Below are 24,784 nucleotides of genomic sequence, written 5' to 3'. Positions count from 1 at the left end.
TTGTTGATTCGGCCTGCCCATTCCCACTGGGGTGGTATGGCGCCGACAGTATCCTTCTTATCTTGTGGTCTTCGAGGAATCTTGTTACTTTGCCGCCAATGAATTGCTTTCCATTGTCACATACTATTTCGGCGGGTATCCCGAACCGGCATATGATATGATCCCAAATAAAGTCTATAACTTCTTTCTCTCTTATTTTCTCGAACGCCTGCGCTTCAACCATAAAAATTATCAGTCATAAACAAAATGAATTTGGCTTTACCTGGGGTCGATGGCAGAAGGCCGACGATATCCATTCCCCATTTAATAAAAGGCCACGGGGATAGAACCGAGTGGAGTTGTTCTCCGGGCTGGTGGATCATTGGTACGAACCTTTGGCATTTATCACATTTATGAACAAATTCCTTCGTATCTTTGCCCATATCGATCCAATAATACCCTGCTCTAATTATTTTTTGGACTAATGTGTCGGCTCCAGAGTGATTCCCGCAAGTACCCTCATGTACTTCCCGTAGGACATAATCGACATCCCCCGGGCCCAAGCATACCGCCAACGGTCCATCGAACGTTCTTCAGAACAGTGTTCCATCTGAAGCCAGAGTGAATCGAGCAGCCTTGGTCCGTAGGGTTCTGGAATCTTTAGGGTCCAATGTGAGTTTTCCGTTTTTCAAATATTCGATATACTTGTTTCTCCAATCCCAGGTTAAGCTTGTAGAATTTATTTCGGCGTGTCCTACTTCGATTACCAATCTCGAAAGTTGAACAACATTCCCCGAGCCTGTATCATCTACCTCGACCGACGACCCCAAATTCGCCAGTGCGTCGGCCTCATTATTTTGTTCCCGTGGCACATGCTGTAAAGTCCATTGTTTGAAATGGCGCAAAGTGATAAGCCGTTTATCTAAATACCTCTGCATTCTACCTTCTTGAACTTCGAAAGTTTTGTTTACTTGACTCACCACCAGCAAGGAATCGCAGTTGGCTTCAATGATTTTTGCTCCCAAATTTCTAGCTAGCTCAAGACCTGCAATCATGGCTTCATACTCGGCCTCGTTGTTAGTCAATCTGATAGTTTTAATAGATTGTCTAATAATGCCACCCGTGGGCGGTTTCAAAACTATGCCCAGCCTGGACCCCTTTACGTTCGAAGCCCCATCCGTAAAAAGGATCCATACCCCCGATGATGTACCTGATTTCAATAGTTCTTTTTCGGCTTCGGGTACGAGGGCTGGTGTGAAATCGGCCACGAAGTCTGCTAGGACTTGAGACTTGATGGCCGTGCGGGGTTGATATTCGACATCATACCCACTGAGTTCGACGACCCATTTGGCCAGTCGGCCTGATAACTCGGGTTTGTGCAAAATATTACGAAGCGGGTAAGTGGACAATACGCATATGGGATGACATTGGAAGTATGGCCTTAACTTCCTCGAGGCGCTTATCAGTGCAAGCGCCAACCTTTCTAGGAGCGGATATCTAGTTTCCGCCTCTCCTAAGGTCCGACTCGTATAATAAACTAGGAATTGCGTACCTTGCTCTTCTCGAACTAGGACACCGCTTACGGCTACTTCCGATACTGCCAAGTACAAACAAAGTTTCTCGTCCGTTTTTGGAGTGTGAAGCAGTGGTGCGCTTGATAGATATCGCTTTAGTCCTTCTAATGCTTGTTGGCACTCCGGGGTCCAAGAAAAATCGTTCTTCTTTTTTAGTAGAGAAAAATATTTATGACCTCGATCGGATGATCTCGATATGAATCGGCTTAAGGCGGCGATCCGACCCGTTAGTCTTTGTACGGCCTTCACGCTGTCTACGACGGTGATGTCTTCAACAGCCTTGATTTTATCGGGGTTAATCTCTATTCCCCGATGTGATACCATGAAGCCGAGGAACTTGCCCGAACCGACCCCGAAGGCATATTTTTCGGGGTTGAGCTTCATTTTGTATTTCCTCAGAATCTCGAACGTTTCCTGCAAATGATTAAATGGTCCTATGCGCGCAGGGATTTGACTAACATGTCATCAATATAAACCTCCATTGATTTTCCTATTTGTTCTTCGAACATTTTATTCACTAGGCGTTGGTAAGTGGCCCCTGCGTTTTTTAGCCCGAAGGGCATCACATTATAACAATACGTTCCATATTTGGTGACAAATGAGGTTTTTTCCTGGTCCTCCGGGTTTATCTGTATTTGATTATACCCGGAATAGGCATCGAGAAAAGTGAGGATCTCGTGGCCGACCGTGGCATTGATCATGCGATCGATGTTGGGCAACGGAAAAGAATCTTTGGGGCATGCTTTGTTCAAATCCTTATAGTCCACGCACATTCTAAGTTTGTCCCCTTTTTATTCGGGATATTTTACCTCCCGAATGGACCTTATTTTGAGAAGTTTGGTTACCTCGTCCTTTATGAAGGCGTTCTTTCTATCGGACTGGGGTCTTCTTTTTTGCTTCACCGGTCTGAACCTACGGTCCAAACTTAGCTGATGTGTTGTTATGTCCGGCGGGATCCCTGTTATATCTAAATGGGACCAAGCAAAACAATCGATGTTATTGATAAGAAATTGAATGAGTTTCTTCCTGAGTTCAGGGCTCAACCCCGTTCCCAAGTATACCTTTTGCTCGGGCCGGCGCTCGATTAATATGACTTTCTCTAGCTCCTCGATCGTCAATTTTGTGGCATCGGAGTCATCGGGAATTATGAAAGATTGAGGACCCTTTGGTCTCCATCCTCTTTGATTATCTGGTTGTCTGGCTGGGTTGAAACCGCTGTCTGTGATTGCTATTTGGTGTCCTGTTCTCCTTCCGGGCCCGATCCTTTTATCGGCGAAAGTGAGGACATTGGCTTGGCTTCGTCGACGGCGAACATTTCTTTTGCGGCTGGTTGCTCTCCGTACACCGTTTTGACATCTCCCGACGTCGGAAATTTGAGAACCTGGTGTAGGGTCAAAGGCACGGCTCTCATGTTGTGGATCCATGGCCTTTCGAAAAGGGCGTTATACCTCATATCGCCTTCGATCACGTGAAACTTTGTTTCCTGGACAGTTCCGGCCACGTTTATTGGTAAGACTATCTCCCCTTTGGTAGTTTCGCATGCCATATTGAACCCATTTAGGACCAGAGTTGCAGGTACGATCTGATCCTGCAGGCCGAGCTGCTCCACTACCTTCAATCGGATGATATTGGCCAAGCTACCTGGATCGATCAACACACGCTTAATTTTAGTTTTATTTACGAGTACAGATATTACCAGCACGTCGTTGTGAGGTTGGATGACCCCCTCTGAATCTTCATCACCAAAGGACAGAGTCCCCATGGGTGCGTAATCTTGAGTCCGAGATCGCTTTTTCCTCACCATCGATGTTTTAGTGCGTTTACGCATCGGTCCCCGGGGGGTATCGATGCCACCGATGATCATGTGGATAACGTGCTGTGGTTCTTCTTTCTCGTTCTGCTTGCTGAAATCCCTACTTCTAAAATGGCTCTTTGCCCTATCACTCAGAAACTCCCGAAGATGCCCTTTGTTAAATAGGCGAGCTATTTCCTCTCTTAGTTGCTTGCAATCTTCCGTTCTGTGGCCATGGGTACCATGATATTCGCACGTTTGATTGGGATTTCTTCGAGCAGGATCGGTCTGCATTGGTTGAGGCCATTTAGTGTCTTCGATGCGTCCGATGGCCGACACGAGAGCGGATGCACCAACGCTGAAGTTATATTCTGATAATCGAGGTGCTTCTATAGGCTCGGTGTATTTATCGAAGCCGCTCTTACTCATAAGCCCCCGAGAATTTTGTCTCCGATCAATTCTTTGACTGTTTCGAACTGCGTTGCGTGTTGAACCATTGTTCACTCGATCGGCGATGTACGGTCTATATCGGTCTCTGTTCGACCTTTGCTCCCTGTCGGTCTGCTTTTGATTAATAACTGTCTTGTTCTGATGAACAGGTCCGTACGGGGCCCCCGACTGATCATCCTCGACCCTAATTTTTGATTGATATTGGTTGTGCATATCTGCCCAAGTTACCGCTGGATACTCGATCAAATTTTGTTTCAGCCGATGCGATGCTGTCGAACTTAGCTCGTTCAACCCTTGGGTGAAAGCTTGTACGGCCCAGTCGTCGGTGACCGGGGGTAATTCCATGCTTTCCATTTGAAATCGGGATACGAATTCCCTCAGCATTTCCCCCTGCCTTTGCTTTACTTTGAAGAGGTCTGATTTTCTCGTTGCAACCTTTATGGCGCCAGCGTGCGCTTTTACGAACAAATCTGCTAACATGGCAAAAGAATCGATGGAATTCGGTGGTAAATTATGGTACCAAATCATAGCTCCTTTCGAGAGAGTCTCCCCGAACTTTTTCAATAGCACGGATTCGATCTCATCGTCTTCCAAATCATTGCCTTTTATGGCACATGTGTAAGAGGTGACATGTTCGTTAGGATCGGTCGTACCGTTATATTTGGGAATTTCGGGCATACGGAATTTTTTGGGGATTGGCTTCGGTGCCGCACTCGACGGAAAAGGCTTTTGTATGAATTTTTTTGAATCAAGCCCTTTTATCATTGGTGGAGCCCCCGGAATTTGATCGACCCTGGCATTATACGTTTCCACCCTCTTGTCGTTGGCTTCAACTCGTTTTGTGAGTTCCTCGAGCAATTTAGTAATTCCGGGAGTAGTCCCTGATTCCTGCTCGCTAGATTTTACTATAGCAGGCTCTGTTCTGGGAGTGACTTCTCGAAGTGGATTGGAAACCGGCCTGCTTTGTGCACGAGGTTGGCTCTGTAGCTGAGCTATCTCTAATTGCTGGGCTTGCAACATCTCGAAGATCATGCGTAAGCTGGCCCCGATCTCTTCTGGGTTTTGGGTGTTTTGGGCTACGGATCGAGCTCCGCCCTGAATACTTCTTTCCGGTTCGGAACGCTGGTTCTCTTCCAAAGCAATTTGTGAATTGACATCCAGTGGTATTTCGGCTCGAATCTCGGGTAGTGCCAAGTTGTTGGTTTCATCTTGAAGGCTAGCTTCGTAATCGGTTGGTGAAGCCATTCGGTCGGCGGCTATTCATAGCCGAGCCTGAATTGAAGATGTTTTTGGAAATAAGTGACCACTGTTATCCTCGGCCCCACGGTGGGCGCCAAACTGTTTACCCGAAAAATAGATAGAGTTGAATTTATACGCAGTTTCGAAGATATGTGGTACAACTTAATACAAAATACAAGGATAAATAAATATGTGAATATAGATTGGAGAAAATGTAATCTAGACAAGGCAATCACAAACAGTGAATCTTAGGATTTAACAAAATAGAATCAATCTAAGAAACTAGAATGATCACTCTTTCTTGTAGAGAAAATAATATTTTTGTTATAATGTAAATCTCAGAAAAAAAATGTGCCTGCAAAAAATGATAAACAAGCCCTTTTATAGTGGAGGGATTTGGCTCCAAGCATAATAAAATAAACATCCAGTGGGAGACCCATGATAAATCAGCTTTTCCATAATTTCTGCCAAGATTCCCTCTAGTGGGATTACAACGGCTTTTGTCTGCGAGCTCGATCTTGCTTAGAATCCTCGGTTTTGGTTCGAGCTCGATTTCGGCTCGAACTTGTGACCTTGGTTCGAGCCCGACCCTGGTTCGAGCCCTTGAATTGATTCCAGGTCGACGTAGGTTAGTTTTTGGATTATCAACACGATAGATCTACCCGCGTCATAGTTCGATTCTTGTTCGAGTTTGATTATGATATCGATCTCATCACGAACCGGCCTCCCCGGGTTCTAGGCTAGTTCGTGTCTCCTTCGGGATCTTACTTCGATACACCACCCTTCGAGCCGTACCGGACATGCCAAGGCTGAAATCTATTTCGACCGTATACACTGTATGTGCTTGTAATGATTTATGACTTGCGGGGATGGTTGGTTCGGGATTTGGAAGTGTTTGGGGTGAAACCGGAACACTTGGTTCCTTAAGTTGGCCTTAAAGTGCTCAGTTTGACTTCGGTCAATATTTTGAATAAAACGACCCCGGAATAGAATTTTGATGATTCCAACAGCTCCGTATAGTGATTTTGGACTTAGGAGCATGTTCGGAACCTTATTTGGAAGTTCGTAGTTAAATTAGGCTTGAAATGGCTAAAAACAAGAATTTAAGTTTGGAAGTTTGACCGATGAGTTGACTTTTTGATTTCGGAGTCGAAATCTAGTTCCGAAAATTTTCATAGCTCCGTTACGTCATTTATGACTTGTGTGTAAAATTTGAGGTCAATCGGAGTTGATTTGATTGGTTCCGACATCGAATGTAGAAGTTGAAAACTCTTAGTTTCATTAAGTTTGAATTGGGGTATGATTCATGGTTTTAGCGTTGTTTGATGTGATTTAGAGGTTCGAATAAGTTCGTATGATGTTTTTGGACTTGTTGGTATATTTGGTTGAGGTCCCGAGGGCCTCGGGTGAGTTTCGGATTGTTAACGGATCAAAAGTTGGACTTAAAAACCTGCTACAAATTTTCCCTTCTGCTGTATATTCTGGGCTGTGATCGAGCCCCAGATCGAAGCCAGATATCGAGCCCCAGATCGAACCCAGAAATTGAGCCCACGATCGAGGCCTGAGTCGAAGCCAGGGACGAGGCTCAGTATCGATGCCACGATCGAAGGTCCATCTCGAGGGCCATGATCGAAGGCAAGGCTCGAGGGCCAGGATCAAGACCCAAGATCGAACTTGATCGAGGCCATGACCGAGTCCCAGGCTCGAGGCCTGATCGAGACCATGACCAAGTCCCAAGCTCAAGTCCATGATCGATGCCATGACCGAAGCCCAGGCTCGAGGGCCACGATCGAGGCCCAATTTCCGAAGGCTGCCTGGGCAGTTTATAAAAGAGGACATTCGTCCCATTGGCCATTTTTGACGAACTTGAGCTTGAGCAGAGGCCACTTTTGTCAGTTTTTCAAGGGAAAAATATTGGGGGTAAGTGATTCTAACTCGGATTTGGTCTACATATACAAGTATATCATTGTTTTCACCATAAATTAGTGTTTTGAGATTTAGACTTGGGAAATTTTTATTAATCTCATAGAAACGATTTTTTTTTGAGATTTCGGTATCGATTCGGAGTCGAATTTGAGTGAAACTGGTATGGTTGGACTCGTAATTGAATGGATTGTCGGATTTTGTAACTTTTGCTGGATTCTGAGACGTGGGCCCTACGAACGAATTTTTAATTAATTTCAGGATTTTTATTTAAAATATAGTATTTTCTTATAGAATTGATTCCTATAATTTTTAGTGATTGTATCGAATTATTTTGGCTAGATTTGAACCAGACATAGTTGGATAATCGTGGAAAAGGCCTTATAGTGGATTAAATTGGAGCAAGACGAGGTAAGTCTCTTCTCTAATCTTGTGAGAGGGAAATTACCTCATAGGTGATTAAGATTAAATAATTGTTGCTAATTGTGGGGGCTACGTACGCACGAGGTGACGAGAGTCCGTGCGTAGCTACTATTAATGCTAAAGTCCGGGTAGTTTAGGACTCAAAGCATGTATTACTTGTGTAAATTGTATTCTTTGATTAATTAATGTTAATTGATATCTATATGAATATATATTGTGAATTGTTAGATAAAGATATTAAAGGATGGAAATCTCACAGGCTTGATTGTCTGTTTTAATCAATTAATTGCTAAAATAAATTGTTCTCCTCCCAAATTTATCTTATAACAAACATACTGTCCTTCCGGAGGCACATAAGAAAATGTCCTCCTTTCTTGTGGAGCGGGCCGAACGCCTCGGCAGGATAGATGCATCTATGGATCGCGCCGCACGTCCCTCGGCAGTGTACACAACACTCTGGATCGGGCCGTACGTCCTCGGCAGAAATCGTGCTTAATAATAATAATTATACGATACTTTAATAATTTATTTTAGCTTGTGAAGCTAATTAATAAATTGGAAAATCCTTGAAATTTAATGAATTATTATTCTTGCTTGTTTAGGAATTAATTATTACTCCTGTAAATGAGATTTAATTGATAAATTAGAATTTATTTGAATTGAAGGAATTTAATTAATATATTGAGAATTGTTACATTTGAAGGAATTTGATTATTTCTGCTGATTAAATAATTTTTTGTAAATTCTGTAATTCATGCTGATTTAAAAATCCTAGTTTTATTTCAGTTATTATTATTGACACATAGTGAGTATCAAAGTCGGTCATCTCGTCTCTACCACTTCGAGATTAGGCTTGATACTTACTGGGTACACGTTGTTTACGTACTCATACTACACTTGCGGTACTTTTTGTGCAGGACCTGAGACAGGTACTAGTGGAGGACCTATCATCACATACCCACGTCATCCCGAGGCATAGTGGTAAGCTGCCTTTCTGAGCCGTTCTGCAGCTACCAGTGTCTCTTCTTATATTTACATTATGTCTATTTCATTTCAGACAGTATTTGGAGTTTTGTATAATCTACTAGATGCTCATGCACTTGTGACACCAGGTCTTGGCACATACGCATTGGTAGAGTTTGGGTTTATATTTTTTGGTTTTAAATTTTATCAATGTATGCTTAATTTATTAGATGGCTTGCCTAGCTGTAGTGTTGGGCGCCATCACGACCTACAGGTGAAATTGGGTCGTGACAACATGGTATCAGAGCACTAGGTTCACGTAGGTCGGTACATGGTATCAGAGCACTAGGTCGCGGTACAGAGACGTCTGTACTTATCTTCGAGAGGCTATAAGGTGTTAGAAAATTACCTTTTTTCACATTCCATCGTGCAATTAATGTAGCACTAAAAATCCTTCTCTTATTTTCTCACAGATGGTGAGAACGCGCTCGAATGAAGTTCCAGACCAGGGAAGAGCTACTCCCCCAGTTGCTAGAGGCCGAGGGAGGGCTCCAGCCCGTGATAGAGGGCGAGGCCGTCCCAGGACTATTCCAGTTATGCCGCCAGTGGATCCAGCAGAGAATCCCATTATTGAGGAGCAGGGTGAGGTGCCTGTGGCAGAGCCAGCTCCGGTGGACTTCACATCTGCACCAGGATTTCAGGATGTCATGGGTCGTATGCTGCGATTCATGGACAATATGACTCAGGCCGGTTTATTTCCGGCAGACCCAGCCACATCTCAGGCGAGCGGGGGAGCACAGACCCCTACCGCGCAGGCTCATGGACAGGCAACTGCTGTATATCAGACCCAGGGTGCACTACCCGTGGGTGGAGCCCAGCCAGTGGCAGCAGCTACACCTGAGCCCAGACCAGCTGTAGCCACCGATCCTCAGAAACTATTGGATAGATGGACTAGACTACATCCTCCTGTCTTCGGGGGTGAGCGACATGAGGATCCACAGGATTTCATTGATCGTTGCAAGGATAGACTGTACAACATGAGGGTATTGGAATTCCATGGGATTGATTTTGCTACTTTTCAGCTAGAGGGTAGAGCCCGTAGATGGTGGCAGTCTTATGCTCTTGGCAGACCAGCAGATTCTCCTCCCATGACTTGGGACAGGTTCACCCGTATCTTCTTCGACAGGTATATTCCACCCTCCCAGAGGGAAGAGTTGCGGTTTCAGTTTGAGCAGCTCCAGCAGGGTCAGATGTTAGTGACTGATTATGAGGCGAGGTTTTCTGAATTATCTCGCCATGCACTAATGATACTCCCTACTGAGGCGGAGAGAGTGCGAAGGTTTGTAGCCGGTTTACATACTGGTATTCAAGCCACTATGGCTCGAGAGGTTGAGATGGGTACTTCTTATGAGCGAGTTGTGGAGATAGCCCGGAGGATTGAGGGTGTACGTCAGCGGAGCCGAGAGCAGATTATGAGAGATAAGCGAATCAGGTACTCTGGAGAGTTCATAGGTGCTCCGTCCGGGGGCAGAGGTCAGTTCGTGAGGGGGCAGTCCAGCAGACCCCCATATCCAGCACCATCACCTCCTCGAGGTGCTCCAGTACGACCTTATTTCAGTGCTATACCAGAGAGTTCTTATCGCCCACCAGCTATTCAGGGTTCTTTCCGTGGGTATTCAGGTCCCCAGGGCAAGACACTTAGTCAGAAACCCATCGCACCGAAGAGTTGTTACGAGTGCGAGGATCCCAGTCACATGTGGAGGTTTTTCCCCAAGCTTCGGGGTAGACCAGTACAGCAGGGTCAGCAGCCTATACTTACTGGACCAGTTGCTCCACCAGTAGTCCGACCACCCAGAGGTGGAGGACAGTTGGGTAGGGGTCGTCCTAGAGGTGGAGGTCAGTCAGGCGGAGGCTAGACAGTTGGCGCTCCAGCTCGGTTCTATGCTTTTCCGGCTAGACCAGACGCAGAGGCCTCAAATGTCGTGATTACAAGTATTATTTCTGCTTGTGGCAAATATGCCTCAGTATTATTTGATCCAGGATCTACGTATTCATATGTGTCATCTCTATTTGCTCCATTCCTGGGTGTTTCTCGTGAGTCCTTGAGTACTCTTGTTTATGTGTCCACTCCTGTGGGCGATTCTGTTGTTGTGAACCGGATCTACCGGTCATGTATTATTACATTCTGTGGTTATGAAACTAGAGCAGATCTCCTATAGCTTGAGATGACCGATTTTGAAATTATTTTGGGCATGGACTGGTTATCTCCATATCATGCTATTCTAGATTGTCATGCCAAGACTGTTACCTTGGCTATTCCAGCATTGCCTAAGCTGGAGTGGAAGGGTTCGCCTGTTAGTTCATTTAATCGAGTTATTTCTTTTATAAAGGCTCAACACATGGTTGAGAAGGGTTGTTTGGCTTATCTAGCCTATGTTCGGAATACTACTGCAGAGACTCCGACTATTGATTCAGTGCCTGTAGTTCGGGAGTTCCCCGATGTATTTCCGTCAGATCTTCCAGGTATGCCACCTGATCGTGATATTGATTTCTGTATTGACTTGGCTTCAGATAACCAGCCTATATTTATCCCACCATATCGCATGGCTCCGAAAGAATTGAAAGAACAGCTTGAAGAGTTACTAGCCAAAGGGTTCGTCAGACCGAGTGTATCGCCTTGGGGTGCACCCATATTATTTTTGAAAAAGAAGGATGGAACAATGCGGATGTGTATTGATTATCGCCAATTGAACAAAGTCACTATTAAGAACAAGTACCCGTTGCCGCGTATTGATGATCTATTTGACTAGTTGCAGGGTGCTAAGGTATTCTCTAAGATCGACTTGAGGTCGGGGTACCATCAGTTGAAGATTCGGGATTCGGATGTTCCGAAGACTGCTTTTCGGACTAGATATGATCATTATGAGTTTCTGGTGATGTCCTTCGGTTTAACTAATGCCCCGGCAGCATTCATGGATCTGATGAACAGAGTATTCATGCCATATATTGATTCATTTGTCATTGTCTTCATTGATGACATCTTAATCTATTCGCGCAGTAAGGAGGAACATGAGAAGCATATGAGAGTAGTGCTTCAGACATTGCGGGAACAAAAGCTATATGCTAAGTTCTCTAAATGTGAGTTTTGGCTAGAGTTTGTAGCATTTTTGGGACATATTGTATCGGGCAAAGGTATTAAAGTTGATCCCAAAAAGATTGAGGCAGTTCAGAATTGGCATTGTCCCACTTCGGCGACTGAGATCAGGAGTTTTCTAGGTTTAGCAGGTTATTATCGTCGGTTCGTGGAAGGCTTTTCATCTATTGCAGCCCCTTTGACCAACTTAACCCAGAAGGGTGTTCACTTCCGATGGTCCGATGATTGTGAGTCAAGCTTTCAGAAGCTCAAGACAGCACTGACTACAACACATGTGTTGGTGTTACCATCTGGTTCGGGAATATATACAGTGTATTGCGATGGGTCACACATTGCCTTGGGTTGTGTATTGATGCAGGAAAGGCGAGTTATTGCATATGCTTCACGTCAGCTGAAGCCCCACGAGAAGAATTATCCAGTACATGATTTGGAGTTAGCTGCGATTGTTCACGCTCTAAAGATTTGGAGGCATTATCTTTATGGGGTGTCTTGTGAAGTTTACACTGATCATCGCAGTTTGCAGCATTTGTTCAAGAAGAGGGATCTAAATTTGAGGCAGCGCAGATGGCTGGAGTTACTAAAAGATTATGATATTACTATCTTGTATCATCCGGGCAAAGCAAATGTGGTTGCAGATGCCTTGAGCAGGAAGGCGGAAAGTATGGGTAGTTTGGCTTTCATTTCAGCAGAGGAAAGGCCATTAGCCTCGGATATTCAGTCCTTGGCTAACAAACTTGTGAGACTGGATATTTCAGAGCCCATCCGAGTTCTTGCATGTGTGGTGGCCCAATCTTCACTATTTGAGCAAATCAAGGCTCGCCAGTATGATGACCCATACTTGATGGTTCTTCGTGAAATGGTACTACGAGGTGGTGCCAAGGAAGTTACTATTAGAGCGAATGGTGTTCTGCGACTCCAGGATCGTCTATGTGTTCCTAATGTGGATGGACTGAGGAAAAAGATCCTGGAAGAGGCACACAATTCTCGGTATTCTATTCATCCGGGTGCTACTAAGATGTATCGTGACTTGAGGCAACATTATTGGTGGCGACGAATGAAAAAGGACATAGTTGAGTATGTATCTAGATGTCTAAATTGCCAACAAGTTAAATATGAGCACCAGAGGCCAGGTGGCCTACTTCAGCAGATGACTATACCAGAGTGGAAATGGGAACGAATTACTATGGACTTTGTAGTTGGGTTGCCGCGGACCTTGAGGAAGTTTGATGCAGTTTGGGTGATTGTTGACAGGTTGACTAAGTCGGCACATTTTATTCCCGTTGTGACTACGTATACTTCAGAGAGGTTGGCCCAGATATATATTCAGGAGATAGTTCGGTTGCACGGTGTGCCAATTTCCATCATATCAGATAGAGGGCCTCAGTTTACTTCACATTTCTGGAGAGCAGTACAAAGTGAGTCGGGGACCCATGTAGAGCTCAACACAGCCTTTCATCCGCAGACCGATGGACAGTCAGAGAGAACAATTCAGATTTTGGAGGATATGCTCAGGGCATGTGTGATCGACTTTGGAGGTCAGTGGGATCGTTTCCTGCCTTTGGCCGAGTTTGCTTATAATAACAGTTACCAATCCAGCATCAAGATGGCTCCATTTGAGGCTTTATATGGTCGGCGATGTCGTTCACCTATCGGATAGTTTGAGCGAGGTGAGGCTAAGTTATATGGTACCGATTTGGTAAGGGATGCCTTGGAAAAGGTAAAGTTAATTCAGGAGCGACTTCGTACAGCACAGTCCAGACAAAAGAGTTACGCGGATCAGAAAGCGCGTGATATATCATTTATGGTAGGTGAAAAAGTTCTCTTGAAGGTTTCGCCGATGAAGGGAATTATGAGATTCGGGAAGAAGGGCAAGTTGATCCCAAGGTTTATAGGCCTATTTGAGGTGTTGAAACGAGCTGGGGAGGTTGCTTATGAGCTTGCATTGCCTCCCAGCCTATCGGGAGTTCATCCGGTTTTCCACGTATCTATGCTCCGGAAGTATCATGCCGACCTATCACATGTGTTAGACTTTAGCACAGTTCATCTAGATAATATCTTGGGTTATGAAGAGGAGCCAATTGCCATTGTTGATAAACAGGTTCGTCAGTTGAGATCCAAGAAGATTTCTGCAGTAAAAGTCCAGTGGAGGAGCCAACCAGTCGGGGAAGCGACTTGGGAGGCCGAGGAAGGCATGCGGAGCAGATATCCACACTTATTCAGCACTCCAGGTACAATTCTAAACCTGTTTGAGGACGAACATTTGTTTAAGAGGTGGAGAATGTAATGACCCAACCGGTCATTTTAACTTTTAGAACCCCGTTCCCTAAAAATAAAACTTTCCGTATGTGCTTGTAATGATTTATGACTTTCGGGGATGGTTGGTTCGGGATTTGGAAGTGTTTGGGATAAAACCGGAACACTTGGTTCCTTAAGTTGGCCTTAAAGTGCTAAGTTTGACTTCGGTCAACATTTTGAGAAAACGACCCCGGAATAGAATTTTGATGATTCCAACAGCTCTGTATGGCGATTTTGGACTTAGGAGCGTGTTCGGAACCTTATTTAGAAGTCCGTAGTTAAATTAGGCTTGAAATGGCTAAAAACAAGAACTTAAGTTTGGAAGTTTGACCGATGAGTTGACTTTTTGATACCGGAGTCGGTATCCAGTTTCAAAACTTTTTATAGCTCCGTTATGTCATTTATGACTTGTGTGTAAAATTTAAGGTCAATCGGAGTTGATTTGATAGGTTCTGACATCGAATGTAGAAGTTGAAAACTCTTAGTTTCATTAAGCTTGAATTGGGGTATGATTCATGATTTTAGTGTTGTTTAATGTGATTTAGAGGTTCCACTAAGTTCGTATGATGTTTTAGGACTTGTTGGTATATTTGGTTGAGGTCCCGAGGGCCTCGGGTGAGTTTCGGATGGTTAACGGATCAAAAGTTGGACTTAAAAAGCTGCTGCCAATTTTCCCTTCTGCTGTATATTCTGGGCTGTGATCGAGCTCCAGATCGAATCCAGCTATCGAGCCCCAGATCGAACCCAGAAATTGAGCCCACGATCGAGGCCTGAGTCGAAGCCAGGGACGAGGCTCAGTATCGAAGCCACGATCGAAGGTCCAGCTCGAGGGCCATGATCGAAGGCAAGGCTCGAGGGCCAGGATCAAGACCCAAGATCGAACTTGATCGAGGCCATGACCGAGTCTCAGGCTCGAGGCCTGATCGCGGCCATGACCAAGTCCCAAGCTCGAGGCCATGACCGAAGCCCAGGCTCGAGGGCCACGATCGAAGCCACGATCGAGGCCAAATTTCTGAAGGCTGCCTGGGCAGTTTATAAAAGAGGACATTCGTCTCATTTGCCATTTTTGACGAACTTGAGCTTGAGCAGAGGCGACTTTTGTCAATTTTTCAAGGGAAAAATATTGGGGTAAGTGATTCTAACTCGGATTTGGTCTACATATACAAGTATATCATTGTTTTCACCATAAATTAGTGTTTTGAGATTTAGATTTGGGAAAATTTTATTAATCTCGTAGAAACGAAATTTTTAGAGATTTCGGTATCGATTCAGAGTCGGATTTGAGTGAAACTGGTATGGTTGGACTCGTAATTGAATGGGTTATCGGATTTCATAACTTTTGCCGGATTCCGAGACGTGAGCCCCACAGATGAATTTTTAATTAATTTTGAGATTTTTATTTAAAATGTAGTATTTTCTTATAGAATTGATTCCTATAATTTTTAGTGATTGTATCGAATTATTTTGGTTAGATTTGAGCCAAACATAGTTGGATAATCGTGGACCTTTCTTCAATATATGAAACTCGTTCGAGCGAACAAGCTTGTTGGGTCAAAGTTAAAAGTGCCATACATACAAGTTGGGAGTAATAATTAAAAACATGTTTGGACAACACCTCTGCCCATATAACTAATTAACCCACTACTTTGAAGAAACAACATCCAAGAATATCAATTCATATTTATGGATAAAAATAAATCAGTACAATTCACTTTGCACTTCGTACAATTGTTCAGAGCAGTAATATGGATAAAAATAAATTTTATATATATATGTATTCTCAACGGGTTAACGGATTATCAGTTAAGAAAATTAAGAAAATTGAATAATCCGTCCCCAAACCGATAAGCCGTTAATAAAAAAATTTCAATCCGTTCCCCGTCCGTTAAACCGTTAACCCGATACCAATAAACCATTAAGCTTCGGTTTCAATTCGATTTTCGGTTTCGGTTTGATTTTGAACACCCCTAGTTCAAAGGGGTAATAAAACTCTACAAAAGTGTGTAGTTGGAAATATGCCGGTGCTTATGCATTTTCCCTTATATTAAATAATAACAAGCTTTAATATAATGTACATAATATAGTTCTCTGTAAAATGTGAAAAATTCCATACAAACCATGCCACTAACCTCAAAGTAAAGCTTAATACTAAAAGCAGTTTGATGTTATATGTTCTTAGGCAATTTACTAAAGTTTTTGTAAAATCACATAAGTGATACTGCCCTTAAAAACAGTTACACACGAGTATATGACCAAACAGGCCAATAAAAAAGAAACTTACCAAGTATCACACCTTTCTCGTTCGAACTTCAATCCTATTATTATATACTAGTTTCTACGAACGTGCGTTACACATTATTCCCTATCAATTATCACAAAAGAAAAATGTTAGGTAATATTATTGTAATTACATTATATTTATTTTATGAGGTACAAGGATGTTATTAAACACTAATTTTCAATAATGAGGTAAAATAATATTATTAAAAAAAAATTATCCCCAATTTTATAGTAACACAAACTTTTCAATAGTGAGTAATACCTACTCCTTACAAAACATTAAAATAAAACTATTACACGCTCAAAAACGTATGAAACTACCCAACAAGATCAAGCCATCGAAGTTTAGAAATGCATATATAACAGATAAATATATTTAATGTATGCAGGTGTCTATATTTTTTATACATCGCTTGTGTATTGTAGGTAGACATTAAAAATAAAGATTTAGTTTTAAGCATTTCAAGAGGGAAAAAAATTAAATATATAAATAGTATGTCCTACGAGAGAGCAAAGCGAAGTTTTTGTACTTAATTCCCTAACAAAGGCGAGCTCTCATGCGACATTTATAGTTGTATTATTTTTTATATATATTTTTTTAAGCTATTACTATATTAAAATTGATAAAGACAATTACTTGATAACGATATTAGATACGAGTATCACTTTTTCATGTCAATGTAAACTTTAGTTTTATACCAAAATCATAGTTAATTTTAAAGTCCTAAATAATATGACAGTATTTTAATGATAATTTATCCAATATGAAATTTTATTTAAATGATAATTCATGCTAGATATTTTGCTTCAAGTTTCCTTGCAAACTCGTAATATTTTCGGCTTCATCTCCCCAATCATTAATGTCAGAAAATAAAATTTTCTCATCAGAATTAGAGTTGAATCTGGTATTATTGATGAGATTATCTTCACCTCTTCTGTGTCGCATTCTTCGTCCCTATAAACATCTACTTCTAACTTGAAATGGTGAAATAAGTTTATATAAAATATGCAATTTACTTTTATTCAAGATAAATTTTATTTGCGGTGGAAATTCCTTTACATACTTAGATGACAAAAGTTGAATGATAACGGTATAAAGCTATAGTTTTTCCACAACCCTTTTGTCACTTTCTACTTTTCCTAAATAAGGAAAGAAGAAATTAGCCTTCTATATACTCCTATTGTTTTTTTTTTTTAATCATCCACTACTATCTTTCTCTAATCCATTTACTCAATAAATTAACTTGTCATTAACATTAAATACCTCAAAAACTCTATTGTTCAAATTTTGATATAATTATATGTAAAGCGAATAAATATGTTACATATTCAATGTAAAATTTTAAATTTTAAACCCATTAGATTTCTTGTTTAAATATAACATTATTGTAAATTTGTATCGACCGCTATTTCACTTTTCTACCATAATTTTACAAGCTTCACTATTATGACATCATCAAAGAGATTAACATACTCTCCATGGATGCAATCTCCTATTTTAAGAACATCAAACAATAAGTAACTTATATTATGTCATAAGATTTATTTATTTTTGCAAAAATAGGATTAAAAACTATTAAAAATTAACATACCAAAGCTTCAAAGAACATTCTTGACGCTTAAATTTACTTTTCTCCAACAAATAAAATATCGGAAAAATAACACTATATAGTCGCTCTCAAAATAATAGCCGAATATATACCAAATTATATAAATTTTATACATTTATTTTGGCTACTAAATATAAATAATTTATGACGCGGGCTAAAAGTGATGATAACCCTAAAATGTCATTAAAGTAGCATGTCTGCAATCAAATTTTGAGATACTTTGTAACAACCTTATATGTGTTTTCGTTCTCCTAATTCTGTTGGAAAATGAGTAACGGGTAATTAGGAATATTTTCACAAAATAAGACTTTCGTTCTCCTAGTTCTGTTGGTTTCAAATTTTTACTCGAACAATTCCTTTTATAATAGGTCTATTATAATAGTTCTAGAACTCTTCAGTGAACTGACAATCATGGCCTTTCTACCCGTAATAACAACAACAACAACATACTCACTAATATCCCACATTATGGGGTCCGGAGAGAGTAGTATTACGAGACCTTACCCCTACCTTGTGAGGATAGATAAGTTATTTCCAATAGACCCTCGGCTCAGGAAAGTATAAGCACCACATTAATGAAAATATAGAGAAGAAGGGACAGTACCAAAAAGCCATATAAAAGCAGAATAAAAACAACAAGATAGTAAGGTGATCAACAATGAAAGAAAATAACATTTAGTCATAAAAACTACTACTAACAGAAAGCGAGACTGCCCAATATTACTATTTCGAACACTCTAGACTACCTACTCTACTACCCTAATCCTCGACCTTCATATCTTCCTATCAAGGGTCATGTCCTCGTAAGCTGAAACTGCGCCATGTCTTGCCTAATCACCTCTCCCCACCTCTTCTTTGGCATACCTCTACCTCTCCGTAGGTCCTCCAATGTCAACCTCTCACATCTCCTAACCGGTGCGTCTGTGCTCCTTACATGACCAAACCACCTAAGTCGCGCTTCCCGCATCTTATATAAATAGGGGCCACACCCACCTTGTCGCATATAACCTCATTTCTGATCTCATCTAACCCGGTGTGCCCAAAAATCCATCTCAACATCCTCATCTCTGCTACTTTTTTCTTTTGGACATGAGCGATCTTGACTGGCCAGCACTCAGTCCCATACAACATCGTTGGTCTGACAACCACTCTGTAGAACTTACCCTTAAGTTTTGGTGGCACCTTCTTGTCACACAAAACAGCGGAAGCGAGTCTCCATTTCATCTATCCCGCCCCAATACGATGTGTGACATCTCCATCAATCTCCCCATCCCCCTGAATAATATACCCAAGGTACTTAAAACTCCCTATCCTAGGGATGACATGCGAGCCTAGCCTCACCTCCCCTTCCCCTTGATGAGTCTTGACACTGAACTTACACTCCAAGTATTCTGTCTTAGTCCTGCTCAACTTGAAACCCATAAATTCTAGGGACTGCCTCCATACCTCTAATTGCACGTTCACACCGTCTCGCATCTCGTCAATCAGTACAATATCATCTGCAAATAGCATGCACCACTGATAGTAGGCTATATTTATGCAATTTAGACACTATTTATACTCTAATTTAGCCGCACATTATTAATACTCCCTCCGCTTTAATTTATGTGAACCCATTTGACTGGGCACGGAGTTTAATAAAAGAGAGAAGACTTTTGAACTTGTGGTGTAAAATGAGGCATATATATTTTGTGTGGCTATAAATCATTGTATAAAGGTAAATTGTTTCCAAATAAGGAAAGAGGTCATTCTTTTTGGCACGGACTAAAAAGGAAATAGGTTCACATAAATTGAAACAGAGGAAGTATTTGAATGCTAAAAGATAACAAAATGCTCTAATTACGAATTTGATGCTTTGCAGGAGATACTCCGAGCTAGGAGGGAGCTAACGAGTGTTTTGGAGTCAACATGGAGTGTGAAAGGCCAATCGAAGGTTAGTCCGGTCGAAAAGGAGCGAAAAAAGCAAGCGAGACGACCCCTCCAAGTGCGCGGCCGCGAAGTGGGCCGCGAATTGGCCCGCGAACTCAAGGCAGTGAGGAAGTGGAAATCCGCGGTTGAATCCGCGACCGCGGACGGGCGGACGAAAGTCAAACACGCAGGGTTAATTATGTAATTTCCTAGGCGACTAGCCTAAACCTATATGAAGCCTAAACTCACCCAGAAGTGAGAGATAGCTGGTTTTAGAAGATTTTAGAGGCAAGAACAAGGGAGATAAGACGGATAATTTCCTAAGAGTTTTCATCTTCTTCTTCATACTTCTATTTGTTGATTATGAATTATTTTAATGATTTGTTTTCCATTAGTATGAGTAGCTAAATCTATTATCTAGGGTTGATGAAACTAATTGTTGGATGAAGTCTTGACTCTATTTTGTTATAATTGAGCCGTGTTTGTTCTATGATTGTTCAACTACGTATTGTATTGTGGTTAATTGAAAGGGCCCTTGATTAATCGTGTCTAGTTACCTTGTGTTGCTTGAAAAAGAATACTTGGTTAGATTGTTGTTGAACAACACCACTTTTGGGTAAGTTAAGAGATTAATTACTTGAATTTAAAAGTGTGGTTAGAAATAACGAAGCTTTGGTGGGATAATTCTGAGTTGCATAAATTGTTAACTAGAGTAGTTCGAGAGAATGCTTCTAGTAAATTATTGTAATTGATCAAGAGATAATTACGGTAGCCCGGAACTCATAATCCTCATAGAGTACTACGACGAGATTATAGCTAAAGAGTTAAGAATTAATCCGGCAATTGGGGAAATCAATAGCCCTAGATCCTTTTACCCTTGAATTCTATTTTAGTCTTGATTATTGCTAATTATATTGTCATTTTTCCTTAGCTAAATAAATTCCACTGCTTATTCATAAAACTCTTGCATCCAAAAGTTGTCTCAGCTTATCATTAGCATTATTTAAAGTTGTAGTAAATAGGTTAGTTCTCTGTGGTATTCGACTCCGGACTTGAACCGGGTTATATTTGCAGCGACCGCTTAGTCCTTTTTACAAGGCATAGTTGGGCGTGATTAAATTTTGGCGCCGTTGCCGGGGAACTAACGGTGTTATTTATTACAACTTAGAAGAATTGCTAGGATTCTTAGTTTAGATCAATTTCTTATGGTGTTTAAATTTTTCCTTTGAAATTCTCACGTTTGAATTCTCCTGTGACTCAGGTGTATGCCTAGAAGTTCTTCGAGGACTTGTGAACTTTTTGAAGGACTCTCAGACCCCGAGAAAGCATTCAGGGCATTAAATTGAGCCAACAAGAAGAACAAACAGTTACAACAAAAACACACACTCGAAAATGAAATGGACAACGTGGACGATGTCAACGAAACAATCGGAATAATCGGGTTGACCCAAACAATGGAGTGGTGGAACCTCTTGTTCCAAAAGCTGCTCTTTATGATTGGGCACTACCAACTGCTGATAACCTAGCCACCGCCATTGCTGTACCTCAGATACAAATGGAGACATTCCAGATCACCAACAACATGTTGCATCTGTTGCAAAATAAGGGATTGTTCTTTGGGTCATACATTGAAGACCCACAACAACATCTGAAGAATTTCCTATCAATATGTGTGACCCAAAGACAGCCGAATGTGACTCCTGAAGCCACCAAGCTATTACTGTTTCCATTCTCTGTGACTGGAGAGGCTCAAACTTGGCTGAATTCGCTCCCAATAAACTCCATTGCCACTTGGGAAGAATTAGTCAAACAGTTCTTAAACAAGTTTTATCCTCCCAACAAGACTGCAAGGCAGATTGATGAGATATTGCAGTTCAGGCAGAAACTAACTGAGACCTTGCAAGAAACTTGGGAGAGGTTCAAGGGTATGCTAGTGAAGTGTCCACACCATGGCATTCCAGATCAGATGATGGGACAGAGATTCTACATGGGTTTAGCAGACAGTTTGAAGGCCAATGTAGATGCTTCAGCTGGGGGTGCATTTTTGAGCAAGACATTCGCAGAGTGCTAGATTCTTCTTGACAAGATGGCTCAAAATTCAGGCTGGATGACTAGAGGTACGCCACTTACACCAATAGTGCATTCTATTGCTCTTGACCCTAACAATTCCCATGCAGAGAACATAGCCACTCTCATGACTCAGATGAGCACACTAACAAAGAAAATTGATGAGATGGGTACAAAGCAAGTGCACATTGTTTATACAACAAATGGAGGATTGTGCACTCCTTGCATAAACCAGTCATATGTGTGCTCGTGGAGTGGTGAGAATGACAACCAGGGCTTCAGAGAAGACATGAATTATGTCAATAATTTTGGAGGTCAGAGGCAAGGTGAGCAACAATGGGGACCAGAACCAAACCAGCAGTGCAGACCCAACTTGCCACAACACAACCCCAATTTTGGAGGCGCACGACCACAAGGTCAAATTGTGCCTTATCAAAGGCAATAGGGCTATAATCAGCAGCATCAGCAACAGTTGGCCTACCAACCACCTCATCAACAATAGGACAACAACATGGTAGAAATCAGGGGCATGCTGCAACAACTCATTGGAACAAATGGTAAGATGCAAGAAAGGTTAGCAGCACTTGATTCAGCAATCAAAGGCATTGAAACTCAACTGGGACAGCTGTCTATGGCCTTGAACAATCGCCCCCAAGGAACATTGCTTGCAGATACAAATATTAACCCAAATAAGCAAAACCCAAATCAGTTAATGGTAGTGAGTCTCAGGAATAGAAGGGATTTAGACAGAGAGCAAGCAGTTGTTCAATCTAGGAGAAAGACTATGCTAACTACTCCAGTTACATTAGAGGCAGATGGTTCAGCAGAGCTCACCGAGGTAATAGTTGAACATACACAGGTTGACAAGGGTAAGGCGAAGGAAGGTGAACAAGTCTCAGAACATGTAATGACCCAACCGGTCATTTTAACATTTAGAACCCCGTTCCCTAAAATAAAACTTTCCGTAGATGCTTGTAATGATTTATGACTTGCGGGGATGGTTGGTTCGGGATTTGGAAGTGTTTGAGGTGAAACCGGAATACTTGGTTCCTTAAGTTGGCCTTAAAGTGCTAAGTTTGACTTCGATCAATATTTTGAGAAAACGACCCCGGAATAGAATTTTTATGATTCCAACAGCTCCGTATGATAATTTTGGACTTAGGAGCGTGATCGGAATTTTATTTGAAAGTCCGTAGTGAAATTAGGCTTGAAATGGCTAAAATAGGAATTTAAAGTTTGAAAGTTTGACTGGGGGTTGACTTTTTGATATTGGAGTCGGAATCCAATTCCGAAAATTTTCATAGCTCTGTTATGTAATTTATGACTTGTGTGTAAAATTTGAGGTCAATCGGAGTTGATTTGATAGGTTCCGACATTGAACGTAGAAGTTGAAAACTCTTAGTTATTAAGCTTGAATTGGGGTATGATTCATGGTTTTAGCGTTGTTTGACGTGATTTAGAGGTTCGACTAAGTTCGTATGATGTTTTAGGACTTGTTGGTATATTTGGTTGAGGTCTCGAGGGCCTCGGGTGAGTTTCAGATGGTTAACGGATCAAAAGTTGGACTTAAAAAGCTGCTGCAATTTTCTCTTCTGCTGCATTTTCTAGGCTGTGATCGAGCCTCAGATCGAGCCCCAGATATCGAGCCTCAGATCGAACCCCAGAGATCGAGCCCCAGATATCGAGCCTCAGATCGAGCCCCAGATATCGAGCCCACGATCGAGGCCTGAGTCGAAGCCAGGGACGAGGCTCAGTATCGAAGCCTCGATCGAAGGCAAGGCTCGAAGGCATGATCGAAGATAAGGCTCGAGGGCTAGGATCGAGACCCATGCTCGATGCCCTGATCGAAGGCTCAAGCTCGATGCAATGCTTGAGGCTATGATCGAAGGCCCAACCTCGATACCCTGATCGAGGCCATGACCGAGGTCCAGGCTCGAGCCTGTGATCGAAGTCACGATCGAAGGTAAGGCTCGATGGCATGATCGAAGCCATGATCCGAGGTCCCGGCTGGATCCTGTGATCGAAGCCACGATCGAGGCCTGATCGAAGCCTGATCGAGGCCCTGTTCCGAAGTGCTGGGCAGTGTTATAAAAACAGAGGACATTCGTCCCATTTGCCATTTTTGGCGAACTTGAGCTTGAGCAGAGGCGACTTTTGGCAGATTTTCAAGGGAAAAACATTGGGGGTAAGTGATTCTAACTTGGATTTGGCCTATGAACATAAATATATCATTTTTTTCACAATTTAATTAGTGTTTTGAGATTTAAATTTGAAAAAATTTAGAAATCTCATAGAAACGAAATTTTGAGATTTCGGTATCGATTCGGAGTCGGATTTGAGTGAAATTGGTATGGTTGAACTCGTAATTGAATGGGTTGTCGGATTTCATAACTTTTGCTGGATTCCGAGATGTGGACCCCGCAGGCGAAGTTTTAATTAATTTCGAAATTTTTATTAAAAATGTAGTATTTCCTTATAGAAGTTATTTCCTACAATCTTTAGTGATTGTACTGAATTATTTTGGCTAGATTCGAGCCAGACAGAGTTGGATAATCGTGGAAAAGGCAAAATCTTGGATTAAATTGGAGCAAGACGAGGTAAGTCTCTTGTCTAATCTTGTGAGGGGAAAATTACCTCATAGGTGATTAAGATTAAATAATTGTTGCTAATTGTGGGGGCTACGTACGCACGAGGTGACGAGAGTCCGTGCGTAGCTACTATTAATGCTAAAGTCCGGGTAGTTTAGGACTCAAAGCATGTATTACTTGTGTAAATTGTATTCTTTGATTAATTAATGTTAATTGATATCTATATGAATATATATTGTGAATTGTTAGATAAAGATATTAAAGGATGGAAATCTCACAGGCTTGATTGTCTGTTTTAATCAATTAATTGCTAAAATAAATTGTTCTCCTCCCAAATTTATCTTATAACAAACATACTGTCCTTCCGGAGGCACATAAGAAAATGTCCTCCTTTCTTGTGGAGCGGGCCGAATGCCTTGGCAAGATAGATGCATCTATGGATCGTGCCCACGTCCCTCGGCAGTGTACACGACACTCTGGATCGGGCCGTACGTCCTCGGCAGAAATCGTGCTTAATAATAATAATAATTACACGATGC

At 41.8% G+C, this 24,784-nt stretch overlaps 1 non-coding gene across 1 annotated transcript; it reads right to left on the bottom strand.

Moving 5' to 3' along the window:
• Positions 1-21,439: 21,439 nt before the first annotated feature.
• Positions 21,440-21,546, bottom strand: LOC142173962 (small nucleolar RNA R71). The gene has a single exon (XR_012703327.1). It is a non-coding gene; the product is annotated as a small nucleolar RNA R71 (small nucleolar RNA).
• Positions 21,547-24,784: the final 3,238 nt, after the last annotated feature.

The sequence above is a fragment of the Nicotiana tabacum genome, chromosome 19 (genome assembly GCF_000715075.1).
Source record: "Nicotiana tabacum cultivar K326 chromosome 19, ASM71507v2, whole genome shotgun sequence".
Classification (NCBI taxonomy): domain Eukaryota; kingdom Viridiplantae; phylum Streptophyta; class Magnoliopsida; order Solanales; family Solanaceae; genus Nicotiana; species Nicotiana tabacum.
Note: the sequence above shows the minus strand (reverse complement) of the source record. Positions and strands in the feature narration are given on the sequence as shown.